The following is an 18,121-nucleotide window of genomic DNA, read 5'->3' as shown; positions in this document are numbered from 1 at the left end:
CACACAATACAATATACAGATGATGTATTATAGGATTGTACACTTGAAATCTGTATAGTTTTATTAACCTATGCTATCCCAATAAATTCAATAATACTGAAAAAAAAAAACAAGATAAAAGAAAAGAGGGAGGGTGAATCTAGGAGACAGCAGAGCAGGCAGGGCAGCAAGGGAGAGGGACAGGATTGAAGAGGAGGAGAAGCAGGAGGTGCAGGAAGACTGCAGTGCCCCCTCCCTTGCCCACCAACCTGCTGGGCCCTGGGCAGAAGGGCTAGGCACCGGGTGCTGGGACCATGTGCACACGCTTGCCCCAGGCCTGGGCTGTTACCCAGTGCCTCCAGCAGCTGAGCCAGCTGTGCGGGCGCCCCAAGTGTTTGTCTGCCTGTGGTGGGTGGGTGTCCGGTTTGTGAAGTTGCTGCTGCGCTGGCGGTGGGCCCCAGAAGCCAGCGCAGGGTGGGTGGATTTACCTGCTGTAAATACCTTCATTATGGGCTGGACTCCAGCAGGCCTGGGAGGAGACCTTAGATGCCGGCAGCTTTCAGAGGTTCATGCTCAAATGGGGAATTTGCCTGATTTATATACTGGAGCCTGTGTTATAAGACAGAGAGAGAAACAGCTATATTTAGCAGGGATCCCAGTACAGGAAGTTGTTTGAGGTGCATTGTAGGAAATTAAGAATGGAAGAAAGTGAGAGTGAAGCAGGGGTGTGGAAAAAGTAGACTTTTTCCCTTTTCTAAGAATTTAATTGATAAAATTATAATAAACTCTTCAAAAAACAAAAGAACAAGGTAAAGGGTATTTTCCTCTAATCAAATGACAAAGCAAAGAGGATATATGGCCAACTTAAATCTATGTGAAATTTAATGTGCTAAAGTTTTTATGTCATTCTGCTGCATTATATACCATTAAAAAAATTTCAAAACAGACTGACAGATAATAAATCAAAACCATGGTGACCAAATGAATTCACAAATTCCTTATCGTGGTTGTAATGGTAAAAACAAGAAAAAGAGCAGCAGCAGTTTGTTACAACAAACTAGAATAAACTAAATATAACATATAACCCATTAAAACTTTGTTTTGTGCCCAGCTGGAGTAGCTCTGTGGTTGAGCGTCGACCCATGCACCCATGCACCAAGAGGCTGCTGGTTCAATTCCCGGTCAGGGCACGTGCCCAGGTTGTGGGCCTGATCCCCAGTGGGGGGCATGCAGGAGGCGGCCAATCGATGTTCTCTCTCATCGATGTTTCTCACTCTCTCTCCTTGTCTCTTCCTCTCTCTCTAAAAATCAATAAAGAAAAAAAAAATTAAAAATCACTATCTCTACTTAAAAAAAAACTATATTATGCTTCAAAAAGGATTTTAAGTAAAAAACAAAACAAAGTATATGTAAGAAAAATTAAAGTTCTTTTAATACAAAAAATAAATGTTCTTAAGGTGTGTAAATCTGATAAAGATTAAGTACTCCAGCTTTTTGCCCTGGCTGGTGTTGCTTAGTGGTTAGAGCATTGGCTTACACACTGAAGGGTTGCAGGTTTGATTCCTGTCTGTCAGGGTGCGTGCGGGAAGCAAACAATTGACATCTCTCACATCGATGTTTCTTTTTCTCCCTCCCTCCCTCCCTCCCTCCCTCCCTCCCTCCCTCCCTCCCTCCCTCCCTCCTCCCTCCCTCCCTCTCACTTTCTCTAAAAATCAATGGAAAAAATATCCTCAGGTAAGGATTAACAATCAATTAATCAATCAATCAATCAATAAACAAGTAAAAAAGAACTGCAGCTTTTGTCAAATAGCAATGCTCCAAAAGTAAAACCCAGTCAGTGCTGAAATTAACAAATGGGGAGAAAATAGAAGGCATATATATCCATCTCTCTTTAATATCCTCTAATCCTTCCAAAGAGAGTAGAGATTAGATAACTGAACCACAGAGTGAAGACTGAGGTTTGTGGTCACTCAAACTGGTCTTCACTAGGGTTTAATGCCAGGCCCCTGGCAACACTGGAAGGAAAGCAAAGTTTGTCTTCGTTGGCCACTCATCATCTCACCTCACCTCTGCTCTTCAGACAGCAACAGTATTCATTATCTTCTGTCTTAAATTTCATATAATCCATTCTATACTCATTCTAGTTAAAATGTCACAGATAAGTCAATATTGATGAAATAATCTGTTTTTTTAAAGCAATTTTAAAGCATTAAGAAGGCTCAACCCTTTCAAGAACTATCACTGCTAAAAACTTCTGGCATTTTCTGAGAGCAGTCCAGCTGGTGTGGCTCAGTGGCTGACCCATACACCAGGAGATCACTGGTTTGATTCCCGGTCAGGACACATGCCCAGGTTGTGGGCCCGATCCCCACTGGGGAGCATGTAGGAGGTGGCAATCAATGTTCTCTCTCATCGATGTTTCTCTCTCTCTCTCCCTCTCCCTTCTTTTCTCTCTAAAAGCAATAAAGGAAAAAAAATTGTTTAAAAAAAATAAAATAAAAAAGAAATGCTTGAGAGCAGTGTTTTTAAAATCCAAGGCCACAATCAGCTTTTAAAAATATAAAACTGAAGAGAAAATGTGAGCATGTTACACACAGTAAAGTACTATTTCATGAAACTTTACTTTTTGGTTATGTGCCTATATGTATGCTTATACATAACTGGGTTGAAATATAAAATGTATTTCTTGGCCCTGGACAGGTAGTTCAGCTGGTCAGAGCATTGTCCCGATGTGCCAAGTAGTGGGTTTAATTCTTTCCTCTCTTGCTCTCCCTCAAATCAATAATAATAATTTTAAAAAGTAAAATGGCCCTGGCCGGTTTGGCTCAGCGGTTGGAGCGTCGGCCTGAGGACCAGAGAGTTCCAGGTTCGGTTCCCGCTAAGGGCCCGTACCAAAAAAAAAAAAAATTAAATAAATAAAAAGTAAAATGTATTTCTTAATACAATGTGTTACAATTGAAAAAGTATAAAAGTCATTACAGGTTGGGAAATTTCTTGTTACCGGTCTGTGATAAAATACAAAGTTTATGACAGAATGTAAATCAATTAAACACACTGAACTTTTCACAGTTCAGTGACTTTCTCTATGAAGAAAGCAGTACACTGATTATATCCTAGCACAAACTGCAAGCCTGTAACAGACTGGCTACTTTGAATAACTGCTCTAGGGGATAAAGAGAGTACTACCATAGGGCTTCTGATCACAAATATCTTAGTCTAGTTACTAAAACCAAACCAATACTTATTAAATAATAAGCCAACAATTAATTGTTACACTATATATTATTATGTGACTCCAGTACCTGGAATGTAAAAAGGAGGGGGAAATTCTGTGTAGCCTGGGGGTGGGCGGAGCTTCTTCTAACCCAGAGTGCACTCTCCTCTCTCTTTTGTGCTAATTCCTGATCCTTCAAGGACCAATTTAAGTTTCAACTCTTCTATCTTTGATGGTCCCAGTTCTTGGAGTTCATTTCTTGGTCCAAATGCTTTAGTAGCTGTATCTACATTATTCCTTAATACAGTATTTGGACCAAATGACAATTATGACTATGCTTTAAGACCCTCAGACCTGCCCTGGCCGGTTTGGCTCAGGGGTTAGAGTGTTGGCCTGTGGACTGAAGGGTCAAAGGTTCGATTCCCGGTCAAGGGCAAGTCCCTGGGTTGCAGGTTTTATCCCTGGCCCTCGCCGGGGTCGTGCAAGAGACAGCCAATCTATGTGTCTCTCTCACATCTATGTTTCTCTCTCTCTTCCTCTTCCCTCATAAAAACATATTTAAAAAATAACACATGTCCTGGTCAGTTTGGTTCAGAGGTCAGAGCACTGGCCTGCGGACCAGAGTCACAGGTTCAATTCCAGTCACGGGCACGTACCTCGGTTATGATTCGGTCCCTGGCCCTGGTTGGGGTTGTGCAGGGGGCAACCAATCGATGTCTCCCTCTAACATCAATGTTTCACTCTCTTTTTTTCTCTCTCTCTCCCTTTCCCCCTACCATTCTGTTTGAAAATAAATGGAAAAAAATATCCTCAGGTGAGGATTTAAAAATAATAATAGTAACACAAAAAGGCAGAAACATGTTGGTAACAGATGGACTTAAACAGAATACTTGTCTTGTGTACAAACACACACACACACACTCTTTCTATCCTGAGAAATGTCAAGAATGATAGTGCTGTTAATAAAAAGTGTAATTTAAAAAAAACTGAGTTTATAGCAGTATTTGGACTAGATAAAATTTTGTTGCTGGGCACTGCCCAGTGCACTCTAGGATGTTTAGCAGCATCCCTGGCCTTTAGCGTGCCAGCAGTATCCGTCCCCCTGTCCCCAGTTGTGACAACCAAAAATGTCTCCAGACATTGCCAAATATCCCCCAGGGGAGCAAAATTATCCCCAAATAAAAACCACCAATTTAGCCCTGGCCGGTTTGGTTCAGTGGTTAGAGCATCGGCCTGTGGTCCAGAGAGACCCGGGTTCGGTTCCCGCTATGGGCATGTACCTCGGTTACAGTTTGTCCCCGGCCCTGGTCAGTCGTGCAGGAGGCAGCCACTGGACATGTCCCTTTCACGTTGATGTTTTTTTCTCTCTCTCTCTCCCTTCCACTCTATCTGAACAAAATATCGAAAAATGTCCTCGGGTGAGGATAAAAAAACACACACCAATTTACAGGAAATTCTGAACATGTTGAGTGTATGCAAAAGGCACAACACTCTAAAGAAAGATGCCTTCCTTGGTAAAGATAGAAATGTAACTGCAGATAAGATCTACAGAGAGACTAGAACGATATTAAATAAACTACTAAGGCATTAATATTAATTTTTATAATCCCTGTTTTAGAAGATAAAAGTATTGACACTGAAGTGATAATATTATCTAGTTCAGCTGGGGTCGTGTGGGTGGCAACCAATCGATGTCTCTCACGTCGATGTTTCTCTCTCTCTCTGTCTGAAGATAAATGTAAAAATATCCTCAGGTGAGGATTAAGAAATAAAAATAAAAAAATAAAGCCTTTTTGATTATTTCTCATTATGTACTATTTATAAACAGATGACCATAATAATTAATAAAATTCAAGTAAATATAGAAAAAATTAAGGCTAGAAAGACAACTTTAAAATATTTTTGTCAGTTTTTCTCAGGCATTGTTTTCTCAAAAAATACAACACATACCCAGGTGTAATGAATGCATATTTATGTCATTAATGACAGGTTGTTGTTTACTATTATAAGGTCATTACTATTTAATTTAAAAGACGCATCTAATGTGTCACAAGAAAAGAAATACACACTTAAGGCTGTCCTATTAATACAATAAGAACACAGCACAACCTACATCACCTTTCACATAAACTGATCCAGTATTGGGAGTCATAAGAAAACTATCTAAATCCATCATGAAAGACATTCAAAAGTGAATATTAAACAGAATCTGTTGAAATGCAAAATCTATTTACACAGCAAAGCCACAGAGCAAACCTAGCACAGAACACATCCTTAGCAAGTATCACTTGACATTTTCAATGGCTGCAGCAGAAAATACACAAAACTAAGGATGCTTGCAGATTCAGAAAGAGTAACAGAGTGCGGCATCCCTTTCATCTGAAACTCTCAGAGCTCTTAACAAATACTAAATTCCTTTGGCTCTGCAACACCTCTGTCTTTGGGTAAATACTTTGTTAGTGGTTAAGTGCCTTGCTTCAAGGTCACAGAATGAACTGGCGGCACAAAGTAAACTCAGAAGTGTGGTCTGCAGTTTTATGCATAAATGAACATCACTGAGATTCAGTGTTCTGATAATTTCCAAGGTGGAGTGGAGGTTAAATTCACTTGTCCCACAACTCTAGGAAAGAGGCCAAATTTTAGGAAAGAAAAGCTTTTATTTGGGGGAAGTCACAGTTTTAACTCTGATGAGCTTATAGGTTCTTTAAACTCATACTTGGACTTCACTAAAAGCAAGTTAGGGTCAGAGGATGGATTGGTAAGCACTCCGAGGGGTTGTAGTAAGGCCTGGGATTGAAGCTCCTTAGCAAATATTGAGGAAACGGAAGCAAGAGGTAGCAGGTCAAATTCGGGTCTGAGCGTACAAGGAAAAGGACTGGTCAAGGCCACCTTGTAAAACCTGAAACCCTGAATCCACACAGAACTCGCTGGGCAATCATATGTGGGCAGCGGGAAAAACTCGAGGTTGGGCCCTTCCTCCAAAACCGATTCTAAGTTCGGGGTTGTCCCACCCCCTCCGTGGTCAGGGCTCTTCTCCCGGGTGACCAGAAGCTGGTGGAACCGAAGGGGGTTCAGTGCGGCCAGCTTTCCGGGAACAGAGGCCAAGACCCAGACCCGCACTCACCTCGGCGCCAGGCGCGCTTCACCAACGCCAGCCTTCCTCGCCCGAGGCCCAGCTCCCACCAACCTCAGGGAGAAATAGCCTTCGCCATCCCGACGAAGCCAGGCCAGTCCATCCCCCTTTCCCAATTTGCACTGCGTTGCGACGCGTCGCGCCCCTGACGTCACGGAGGGTGGGGCTGCGCGCGCGCGCGCGCGCGCTCGGGACGGCTCGTTCCTCCCCAGCCCTGCCCCTGCGGGTGTGGGCCGCGCGGGAGCCCGCGGAGGCCGAGGAGGACGTGTTGGGTGCGCGGTTGGGCAGGGCCAGACTACGTCGAACCGGGGCGAGCTCTCGGCTGGTCCCATCCCGTATGCCCTGAGCCTGGCTTAACTGCGGCGTAGCTTGGCCACCCTGGTGTTTCTAGCGTCGTGGCCCTCGTCGTGGAAGAAGCAGGGCTGCTTTTGCGCCTCTTCGCTCGGAGAATTAGGGCTGACTGGAAGAAGAATTGGAATACGCTCAAATTCAGGCGAAAAGTTAAACGTTCTCCGAAGGAAGCCTCCGGTCAAAGGTCAAAGAAGAATAGACATGATCCTAAAGCACCTTGTACACGCGCGCGCGCGCACACACCCACTTAAGGCCAGTTAAAGGCCCACACTTTTACAAAAACAAAACGAGAGGTCTGAACTTTTCTCACGAGGTGATCTTTGTACTCTTGTAAAAGCTGGTTGGACATTCCAATGATCTGTAAACATAAAGTTGCCTGGATGGAGTTGCTGTTCATGGTCACAAAGTCACCAGGGGCTTGTCTAGGTGTCTCGTGGGTGGGAAAACTGAGAGGTGAGGACTAGTAAATGCCTTAAATGAAAGTGTGTGCCAGATAGGTGTTCAATAAAGTTGAGAGGATAAATTAAAGAACCTAGTTCAACAGTTCTTCACATCTAGTAGCTCTTTTTATACCTAAGCTATACACTGTTTCCCAAAAGATTTGACTGATATAATATGAAATATACTGTACTGCCTAGAACTACAAATTAGGAAGTCTTAGCAAATTTTCATAACTAAAGGGGGAAAAAATGCATCTATCTTTTGAGGATGTGTCTTAGAGAAGGAAGTTGGGGAGGGGTTATTGTTGATTGTTTTTTTTTCTGCTGAGCACCTAGATGAAGTTAAATATGCAAAGAAAACCCCAGAGCTGAGTTTGGGAGTTGCAACCAAACAAAAATAGGGAGAATTTGGAGTTATTTGAAGATAATCTCGGAGACAAGATGCAAGGAATGGGAGATGATAGAGAGAGAAGGCATAGCCCTGGCCAGTTTGGCTCAGCGGTTAGAGCGTCGGCCTGCGGTCCGGAGAGACCTGGGTTCGGTTCCCGCTAAGGGCACGTACTTCGGTTGCAGTTTGTCCCCGGCCCTGGTTGGTCGTGCGGGTGGCAGCCACTCGATGTGTCCCTTCACGTCGATGTTTCTCTCTCTCTCTCCCTTCCTCTCTCTCCTTCCCACTCTATCTGTACAAAAAATGGAAAAATATCCTCGGGTGAGGATAAAAAAAAAAAAAAAAAAAGAGAGAAGGCATAAAAATGAATTAACCAATGAAAAGAATCTCCTATGGTGAGGTGGTAGAAAGGATTTAGTAAATAGTACTCATTAACATTTACCTAAAGTTATTTTTGTTGCTCTGATATAATTTCCACAATCCTTCCTCCTCAATAAGTAAAATTACCCCGCTTCTCTAAAACATCAGTCAGGTTTGCTAAAACACAAACCATTGCTTGAGGGATTTTTTTTGTTTTGTTTTGATGAAGTTCCACATGTGGGTCAACAGGTGCAGAAGAGAGAAGAGAGACCAGGCACAAAATGACAAGATATTCCCAAACTGAACTAAAGTAGCGAAAACAGAAACAAAACAACAACAACAAAAATGGTTCCTAGGAAATTTAATGAAATCTGAGGATAAGCTTTGGATTTTTTCAAAATTAGTGGGATAAGAATTTCTAAGGAGCAAAGTTACCTAGATGAAACTAGGCTAATTAAATTGCACGATAAACCCTAGCTCTTTTTCTTTTTAAATTATTTACTGATTTTTTTTTTTTTTGAGAGATGAAGGAGAGACAAACATTGATTTTGTTGTTCCATTTATTTATGCATTCATTGGTTTATTCCTGTATGTGCCCTGGCTGGGGATTGAACCCATAACCTTGGTGCATCAGGATGACACTCTAACCAATTAAACTATCTGGCCAGGGCAACCCTAGTTCTTTCACAAATGTGTATTGTAACAAACCAGGCAGTCGTATGCATGGTACCTATAATCTAATGGTCACTAGCTGTGTAGAAGGCATGGACTATATTTGATCATAGATTTAATTCCTGTGCCATCCAGCATAAGCAGTAGTAATCCAAAACTCAACTTGGTTTATCCTCCATCCAACAGTGAGAGAGAGAAAGAGAGAGAGAGAGAGAGTCAGGTGTTGTTTAGTACTTAGAAGAAAAATAAAACAGGATAGAGGGCCAGTAAAGACAGTGGTATTTTTGATGGGATAGGCAGGAAAGAGCTCTCTGACAGTGACATTTCCACAGAGCCTTTGGTAAAGACAGGGAACATGCTGCAGAAATGTGGGAGAAGAGTATCCAGGCAATGGGAACCGCACAGGTGAAGGCAGTGGTGCAGGAAAAGGTGAGTGTGCTGGAGAAACAGCAAGAAGGACTCTATGGCTGGCATAGAGTGAGTGAGTGGGATCATGATGGGAGATGATCTCAAAGGGGTGGGGAGGGAATGGAGCACAAATTATATAGGGCCTTGTAGGTCAATAAAACATGTTTATCCCAGAATAATGCAAGAAGTGAATCACATGCTAATATTTTATGAAAAAATTTAGCTTTCATATATGTATGACAGAATTTACAATGTTATGTACAAATGTTCATCCCAATTATTTTTTAGCCAAAACACAAGTATACTATGGTTCTTTTACTAATCATGTATTCTTTTCTATTCATCTGGTTTTTATTTCATAATGATTAACAGATTGGGCCAGTGCATGGTCCATCAAACATTTCATTTCTAGGGGAAACATCATCAGACAAGGGATGAAAAGTCTTGGCTCGTCTCCTGGATATCAACTGCAAAGGTTAGGCATTTACTACTCTTTGCATTTCACTGAGATGCTATCAGCCATTGGTTTATCTTAAATTGAAAAAAATCTACAACATCACCACTTAGGGTGATTCAAGTTCTATTGTTTTTAATGTAAACTTATACTTCTATCTAATTGGCCTAACCTTACCTCAATAAAGTTTTAGAGATGCACCCTCATTCTATGATTTCAAAATTTAGTGAACAACTGTGCTTACCTTTTTCAGCCCTTTATGATTTTACAGACTTAGGTATTCTCTCCTGCCTTTGTTTTTTTTGTTTATTTGTTTGTTTGTTTTTGTTTTTAGTTGAAACTGAAGAGTTTTAATCTGGTTATTATGTTCTTCAGTGATTCCCCATTCCAGTTGTTACTTTGTCTTCTGGATTTTCCCTGCTTCTACTAGATTATCCTCACAGATACTACTCAAATAATACTCAGAATACAATATTGCAAATGGTGATGCACATACATATTTCTTTTAACAATGTGTTTTATTGATCTTATAGAGAGAGGAAGGGAGAGGGAGAGATTGAAACATCGACTAAAAAGAGAAACATCGATGTGAGAGAGAAACATCAATGTGAGAAACATGGATCGGCTGCCTCCTGCACCCACCCTACTGGAGAGTGAGCCCATAACCTGGGAATAAGCCCTGACCAGGAATCAAACCAGTGATCTTTTGATGCATGAGACAATACACAATGAACTGAGCGACATCAGCCAGGGTGCACATACTTTTATCTTTTTTTTTTTTTTTTTTTTTTTACTTTTATCTTAACAAGAGAAATTTTCACCTACTTGACTAAGGTAATCAAGGAATTACTTAAACTTCTTAAGAATTAGACAGATGGGGCCCTGGCTCGTTTGGCTCAGCGGTTAGAGCGTCGGCCGGTGGTCCAGAGAGACCCGGGTTTGGTTCCCGCTAAGGGCATGTACCTCGGTTGCAGTTTGTTCCTGGCCTTAGTTGGGTCATGAGGGTGGCAACCACTCGATGTGTCCCTTTCACGTTGATGTTTCTTTCTTTTTCTCTCCCTTCCACTCTATCTGAACAAAAAATGGGAAAATGTCCTCGGGTGAGGATGAAAAAAAAAAAAAAGAATTAGAGGGATGGGGAGGCAGGATGGGGAGGAGGGTGTCTAGGGGGGAAAAAGGAGAAACATCTGTAACAAATATAAATTAATAAAAATTAGGAAAAAAAAGAATTGTCTCTGCAATTTTGTCATACTAATGTTAACTGGAAAAGAAAAAAAAAAGAGAGAATCCATTCAATAGCCATAAGAACTGGTGAGCTATGAGAGTATTAGATTGAGATCATGGAATCAGCAGATATGTTTAAGCTGTTTCTACATATTCACACACACACACAAAAGAAACTATTAAATTTAGCTATATAGATCTTCTTTAAGTCAAAATTCCAAAATATCCTTCTGCAATTTATTCCCATTTATATGACTCCTAACTGTCTAAAGTAATATAATGTCATCTAAGGGATTAGGAGTCCAATTAAAAATAAAATTTTTATCTCACCCGAGGACATTTTTGCAATTATCCTCAGAGCAGGAGGAGGGAGGGAGGGAGAGAGAGAGAGAAAGAGAGAGAGAGAGAGAAACATTGATGTGAGAGAGACACATGGAGTGCCCGTCACCCACACTACCCTAACTGGGGCTGGGGACAAACCACAACCAAGGTATGCGCCCTTAGTGGGAACCAAACCCAGGCCTCTCCAGTCTGTGGGCCAGTGCTCTAACCGCTGAGCCAAACCGGCCAGGGCCAGGAGTGTAATTTTTGATGGGGTGTTTATTTTTCCAAATCAAAGGTACATGTATTAAATATGCCAATGGTTTTCAGACTTATATATTATCAAGCAATAAAAGGCTTGAATAAACACAACACACGGTGCAGGCCCTACACAAAACTTTATAGACACAGGGCTAGCCAAATTCATGGGAGCCCCCAGCTGTTTGCCCATCCTCGGAGACTTGTGCATGCATCTTGGGAAATGTTCCAGAAAAGGAAACCTGACTCCCTGCCACCTTACATATTAATGGAGTAGAGAGGGAGCAGGGATCATTCTGTAGATTTGAACAACTTTGAGCTTTCCTATTTGGGTTACAATCTTATTGTTTTAAAAACAAGCTTTTTGACACCAGTTGTCTGGGAAAGTTTCTTTATCTACCCTGATTTCTGCCTGAAACCTTACAGCCTCCCTGTGCAGCAAACTTGTTGCTAGGCTGCAGGAAGAGAACAAGAACACTGGGTTATCCAGCAGATAGCCTAGTGTGTCTTTCTTCAATTATGCATAAAAACCAACTTTAAGTTTGGCCGGTGTGGCTTAGTGGTTGAGCATCGACCCATGCACCAAGAGGTCGGTCGGTTTGATTCCCGGTCAGGGCACATGCTCAGGTTGTAGACCCAATCCCCAGCGGGGGGCATGCAGGAGGTGGCCAATCGATGTTCTCTCTCATTGATGTTTCTATCTCTTTCCAAAAAAAAGATCAATAAAGAAAAAAATAATAAATATAGCAATAGTCAGTAGTGCTTATAAACAGTAGCGGCTTCTCTTATATTACCATATATTTGTGTTAGGCAGTAGTGTTCTTTCTGGAAGGCATAAATTGGAAATCTTATTACCTGAAGATGTATAATGTGGTTCTGAAAATAAGGTCATATGGATACGTAAACTATGAACTTCTCTGGACCACTTATTTATAGAGACATGAATGCACTATCTGACTGAAGTTAAAAACATTTGGAAGTCCTTTCCAACTCTAGGATTTCTGATTCTTCTATACTCATAAGACTCTATCTTCCTCTGAGAATTGTTATCTATCACTACCCATCTCTCTTCTGGTCTTGGGCTACTTGTTCTAGATTTCATCCCCTCATGCCTCCTCAGGGACCCTTCTTTGTCAGTTAGCCCTCTTTTTTTGGTGTAACTTCTATTTCTGTCTTTTTCATTGACCTTTCTTTGAACATGAACACATTCTTTTTTCTTAAAAACCACACACACACACACACACACACACACACACACAGATAAACTTTTTTTCCATCCCAATCCCATTTTGCTATCCTCTCTCACCCTCCTTCCATTCACAGCCAACTTCCTAAAAAAATGTCTAGACCCAGTGTCTCTCTTTTCACACCTCTTTCAGGAGCAACTCTGTTGCTGAGGTCACCAGGGACCTCCTACTTGTAAGATCCAGTGGAGACATTTCAGTCCTGATCTCCTTCAGCATTTCTCTAGCATCTGCTGTGACTCCCCCTTTTGCTTTCTGTGAGTTCATACTCTCTTGGTCTCTCCCTACTTTATGGACAGTTCCTTCTCAAACTCCTACAAAGACATCACTTTCTTCACCCACCTCAGCCCTAAGATGCTTAATTCTAGATAACTAATGGGAACTAATTAGGAGTGCAGTGGAGTGTGGGGAGAAAGAGCATTCTAGATTGAGGAAACATCACATTTGAAGTCCCTGAGGCAGGAAGGTGTAGAGTGTTTGGAGGAAACCGACAGAAGCTGAGAGTGGCTGGAGAGGTGGGTGGGAGCCAGATCATTTGGGACTGTGTAGACTATACATAGGATTTAGGATTTTCTTTTTACCCTAAAAGCCATTAAAAACCTCTTGAAGATTTTAAGCAAAGAGATGACAGGATTCTATTTGATTTTATAAAGATAACCCTTCCCGCTGCAGGAGAGAATAGTTTAAAGGCAGGTAAGAGAAAATGTGGACAGATAAAGGGAGAGGGGAAAAAACGATGCTGCTGAAGACTCTAACGAGCCATTGGGTGGATGATGGGGTCTTTCATCACGATGGGAACACTAGAAGAGCATCAGGTTGGGGGAGGAGAGGAGAGGAGAGGACTCACTATTGAACATGTGAATTTAAAGTGGCTAGGAGACCTCCAAATGAAGTTAGATATTTAAAGAAATTAGATATATGGGACCAGGGCTTAGAAATGAAATGTGACTTGGTCTCTCTTAAATTCAAAAAGTCAAGGTGAAAAAGAAATTTTCATTCAAGTTAAAGTAGAAAACTTCAGTTAGTTAGTGGTAGAACAATCATTAGCAAGTAAGTACACTTAATAAAAGAGGAAAAACTTTCCTATGGCCATTGATTGAAACACAAGGGACAATTAACTTTAGAAAGACTGTATTTTAAGCAAATGCTTCAGAAAGTGACAATTTAACCTTTGATAATTACCAAATAAACAGCTCATCAATTTAAGGAAAAGCTTTATATACTTGAAGAAAGAAAACATAGGGGCAAACAGTTTCTGTGTCTAGTTTTGAAACGCATTTCTGTTGCAGGTCAGAACTATCAACCAAGAACGAGTAATCTTTTGAAAATTGAAAACTCCCACAGGCTATTTTAAGTTAGTACTTGGGGTAAATATAGTGCTTTCTGGAGTGGGAAAGGTCTCTATTAATCTGGCTTAAACATTCCATGTTATATTAGCAGAGTCTTGTATTTGCTACATGGCTTTAAAGTCAATCTTTTAGAGACTCTTTAAGCATTGAACCAAGTCTTTTAGAGATTTTGAGAACAAATATGACAAAAGATATGAATTCACATTTTTAACAAAGAATTGGTTATATAAATTACCCTGTCCATGAAGGTGTCACAAACACCCAAAAAAGTTGATAAAATAGTATAATAAAGACCCATGTACCCATCCCCCAGCTTCAACTATCATCCATTGTCTACTTAAAAAAGTGTTTTTTCTTTTACTATACAATATTATTTTATAATCCCCTAGTTTATTTAAATGTACATAAGACATTTAGATTTCTGATTTAACAATGTCATTATGGCACATTCATGATAAAGTCTTTAAAATAAATTTTCAGAGGTGATATTTCTAGAACAAATGGCATGGTAAATCCCAAGCTTTTTTTTTTTTTTATTGATTTTTTTTTAGAGAGAGACAAAGGGAAAGAGAGAGAGAAATATCGATGTGAGAAACATCAGTGTGAGAGAGAAACATCAATTGGCTGCTTCCTGCACGCCCCCTACCGGGGATCCAGCCCCCAATCCAGGCATGTGCCCAGACTGGGAATCAAACTGAACCTCTCAGTCCATGGGACTAAACTCAATCCACTGAGCCACACCAGCTGGGTGTTCCCAAGCTTTTTTTAGTACCTGTTACTAAACTGCCTTTTAGTGAGGTTGAACTAGCTAATACTCCCACCAGCTGTGTATGAGTTTAGTTGCTCCAAATCCTTGCCAACACATTTTGGGTTCGTTTCATTTTAGCCATTTAAAAAAAAATTTATCTTTATTGTTGAAAGTATTACAGATATCCCCCCCCCCCACATTGATCTCCTCCTTCCCACTCCACCCCTTGCCTTTACCATACTGTTGTCATGTCCATGGGTTATGCATATAAATTATTTTGTTTATCTCTTCCTGCTGCCCCAACCCCCATCCCTCTGAGGTTTGTCAGTCTGTTCCCTACTTCCAAGTCTCTGCATCTATTTTGTCCGTCAGCGATTTTGTTCATTATATCCCACAAATAAGTGAGATCATTTGGTATTTGTCTTTCTCTGACTGGCTTATTTCACTTAGCATAATACTCTCCAGGTCCCTCCATGTCATCTCAAAGGATAAGCAATCTTTCTTTCTTACAGCTGCATAGTATTCCATTGTGTAAATGTACCAGTTTTTTTTTTATTTTTTTATTCACTCATCTACTGATGGATCTACTTGGGCTGTTTCCAGATCTTAGCTATTGTAAATAGTGCTGCTATGAACATAGAAGTGCATATATTCTTCCTGACTGGTGTTTCAGGCTTCTTAGAATATATTGTTAGAAGTGGGATCACTGGGTCAAATGGCAGTTCCATTTTTAATTTTTTGAGGAAACAACAGATTGTTTTCCATAGTGGCTGCACCAGTCTGCATTCCCACCAGCAGTGCACTAGAGTCCCTTTTTCTCCACACCCTCGCCAACCCTTGTTTGATGATTTGTTGATGGCAGTCATTCTGACAGGTGTGAGGTGATACCTCATAGTTGTTTTAATTTGCATCTCTCTGATGATTAGTGATGTTGAGATTTTTTCATGTCTCTTGGCCATCTGTATGTCCTATTTGGAGAAGTGTCTATTCAGGTCCTCTGTCCATTATTTAAAAATTTTTTTTCTTTTCCTTTATTGATTTTAGAGAGATGAAGTGAGAGGGAGACATACAAACATCGATGAGAAAGAAAATCAATTGGCCGCCTCCTGCATGCTCCCCACTGGGGATCTGGCCCACAACTCGGGCATGTGTCTTGATCAGGAATTGAACCAGCAACCTCTTGGTGCATGGGTCGATGCTCAACCACAGCCACACCGGCCAGATCTCTGTCCATTTTTTAATTGAATTGTATGTCTTTCTTTTGTTGATCATTTTAGCCATTTTCATAGCTAAAATGACATCTTGTGATTTTAATGTACAGTTCTTTGATGACTAAAGAAGCTGACTATATTTTAAAATGTTTATTGGATAATGTCCTTTTGATAGTCTCTTTCATAAAATGCCTTCTCAAATTTTATTTGTCCATATTATGATGGGGTTGTTTTTCTAACTGATTTGTAGAAATTCTTTACATAGTCTGTGTATGCATCTTTTTAAATTTATGTATTGAGAATATCTTCTTTCACTCTGTATCTTGTCATTTTACTGTCATATTGGTGTATTTTGGTGAACAAAAATTTGTAATTGTTTAATAGTCCCAATTTACCACATATTCTCCCATTCATGGTTAGTGTTTTGTTTGTTTGTTTGTTTATCCTCACCCGAGGACACTTTTTATTCAGATAGAGCGGGAAGAAGAGAGAGGAAGAGGGGACAAAATGAAGCCAAGGTACATGCCCTTAGCGGGAACCGATCCCGGGTCTCTGTGGACCGCAGGCTAACGCTCTAACCGCTGAGCCAAACCTGCCAGGGCGATGGTTAGTGTTTTTTATGTATCCTGTTTTAAGAAATATTTGCCTATTCTGAGGTCATAAAGGTGTTCTCTGTTTTCTTCTAGTGGCTTTATTACTAAAAAATGTTTTTTCCTGCCTGGCCGGTGTGGCTCAGTTGTTGAGCATTGGTCCATTCACTAAGAGGTCGCTGGTTTGATTCCTGATCAGGGCACATGCCCAGGTTGTGGGCCCAGTCCCCAGTGGGGGACATGCAGGAAGTGGTCAATCAGTGTTCTCTCCCATCGATGTTTCTTCTTCTTCTTTTTTTTAAATCAGAACGCGTTCTCCCCCTCTCATTCCCTCTGAAGAGAGAAAAAGAACGATCATCAATGGCAAATAGCAGTTGCCGAAGCAACACCAAGAGCCGGCTTCACGCTCAGGAGAGAACGCTGTATCTCCTCTTCATGGTTTCGGGTGCTCTACACGATCAGAGAAACTTCTCTAGTAACAAACTATAGAAATGATCCCTGAAAGTATAGTCTTTCATCGATGTTTCTATCTCTCTCTCCCTCTCCCTAACATCAATAAAAAGAAAAAAAAAGTTTTCCCCATCTGCTTATGAACTAAAAGGGGTCCATTTGCCTGTGTGCATCAAAGCTCCACCAAATGCGAACAGTAGTTTTCAGCCAAGAAAGTTAAAGCTTTATTTTTAAGGACATGGTGCCATACCCAGAGTTACAGGTGAGACTGTGCTCAAAGACCTGGCTTCTCTTCTAGAGGCTTTATTGTTTTACTCCTGACCTTTAAAATGAGTTGGAAAAGTTTTGAAAATCAACATCTATCCAATTTGAAGAGCTATTTTGAAGAGCCAGTCACAGAGTACTGTGATATGAAATCTGAAGTGGTTGAATAAGCAGCTCTCTGCAGCAGAACACCAGGGAGAGCAATTACACAACTCCCACTTTACTTCAGCAAAATGTCTCTTACTAAGTAGGCCATGTTGCAAGCCAGTCGGAATATGATTTAATTGCAAAGGGACTGAAATAAAAATTGAGATAATCTGAAGTAGAATCTGAGATTCTTTATCACTTATGCCTGGAAATGTTATATTGAATCAGGGAGTATTTTTTATCTTTCCCTCCACTAATACTCTGGTACCTAATGACCTTACCCCATCATTTATCCCTTCTTCTTTCACCTTTAGTTTTTGGTCTGCTCTTCATTTTTCCCTTTCAACTTTCAAACAAGCTCAATCTTTCCAGTTCATCATACAACAAAAACCCTTGTCCTGTCCGGTTTGGCTCAGCGGTTACAGCTTTGGCCCGCAGACCAGAGAGTCCCAGGTTCGGATCCCGTTAAGGGCACGTACCTCGGTTTTGGTTTGTTCCCGGCCCTGGATGGGGTCGTGTGGGTGGCAACCACTCGAAGTGTCTTTTTTACATCGATGTCTCTCCCTCTCTCTTCCTCCCTCTCTCCCTCTAGCTCCATCTCAAGATGGATGCAAAAATGTCCTCAGGTGAGGATAAAAAAACAAAAAGAAAAACCTTAACCTCTTTCCTCATAGACGCTTTTCCTTTATTGCTGAAGTTCACAAAAATAGTAGTCACACCCTGGCCGGTTTTGCTCAGTGGTTAGTGTCAGCCCATGGACCAATAAGTCATGGGTTCAATTCTGGCCAAGGGCAGGTACCTCAGTTGTGGTTCATCTCTGCCTCTGGGTTGGCGGGAGCAATCAGTCCATGTGTCTCTCTCACATCGATGTTTCTCTCTCTTCCCCTCCCTCCCACTCTACCTGAAGATAAACAGA

General features: G+C 41.1%; 1 protein-coding gene and 1 non-coding gene across 7 annotated transcripts in view; both read right to left on the bottom strand.

Annotated features, from left to right (window-relative positions):
• Positions 1-6,774, bottom strand: part of USP8 (ubiquitin specific peptidase 8) — a 60,321-nt gene extending 53,547 nt beyond the window's left edge. For 3 of the 6 annotated variants that reach the window (XM_036266176.1, XM_036266185.1, XM_036266138.1), the window contains exons 1-2: positions 6,318-6,426; positions 468-588 (exon numbers count right to left, since the gene is read on the bottom strand). The gene's annotated coding sequence lies outside the window, so the exon portion shown is untranslated. Of the gene's footprint in view, positions 1-467; positions 589-6,317; positions 6,449-6,684 lie in introns of those variants that run through there. The other 3 variants (XM_036266147.1, XM_036266158.1, XM_036266165.1) reach the window with 3 other exon arrangements.
• A 9,871-nt stretch (positions 6,775-16,645) lies between these two features.
• LOC118621021 lies at positions 16,646-16,858 on the bottom strand. The gene has a single exon (XR_004957605.1). It is a non-coding gene; the product is annotated as a small nucleolar RNA U3 (small nucleolar RNA).
• Positions 16,859-18,121: the final 1,263 nt, after the last annotated feature.

Source organism: Molossus molossus, unplaced genomic scaffold (assembly GCF_014108415.1).
Source record: "Molossus molossus isolate mMolMol1 unplaced genomic scaffold, mMolMol1.p scaffold_m16_p_1, whole genome shotgun sequence".
NCBI classification, from domain to species: Eukaryota; Metazoa; Chordata; class Mammalia; order Chiroptera; family Molossidae; genus Molossus; species Molossus molossus.
The sequence above is the reverse complement of the archived record's forward strand: the minus strand, read 5'-3'. Positions and strand labels throughout refer to the sequence as shown.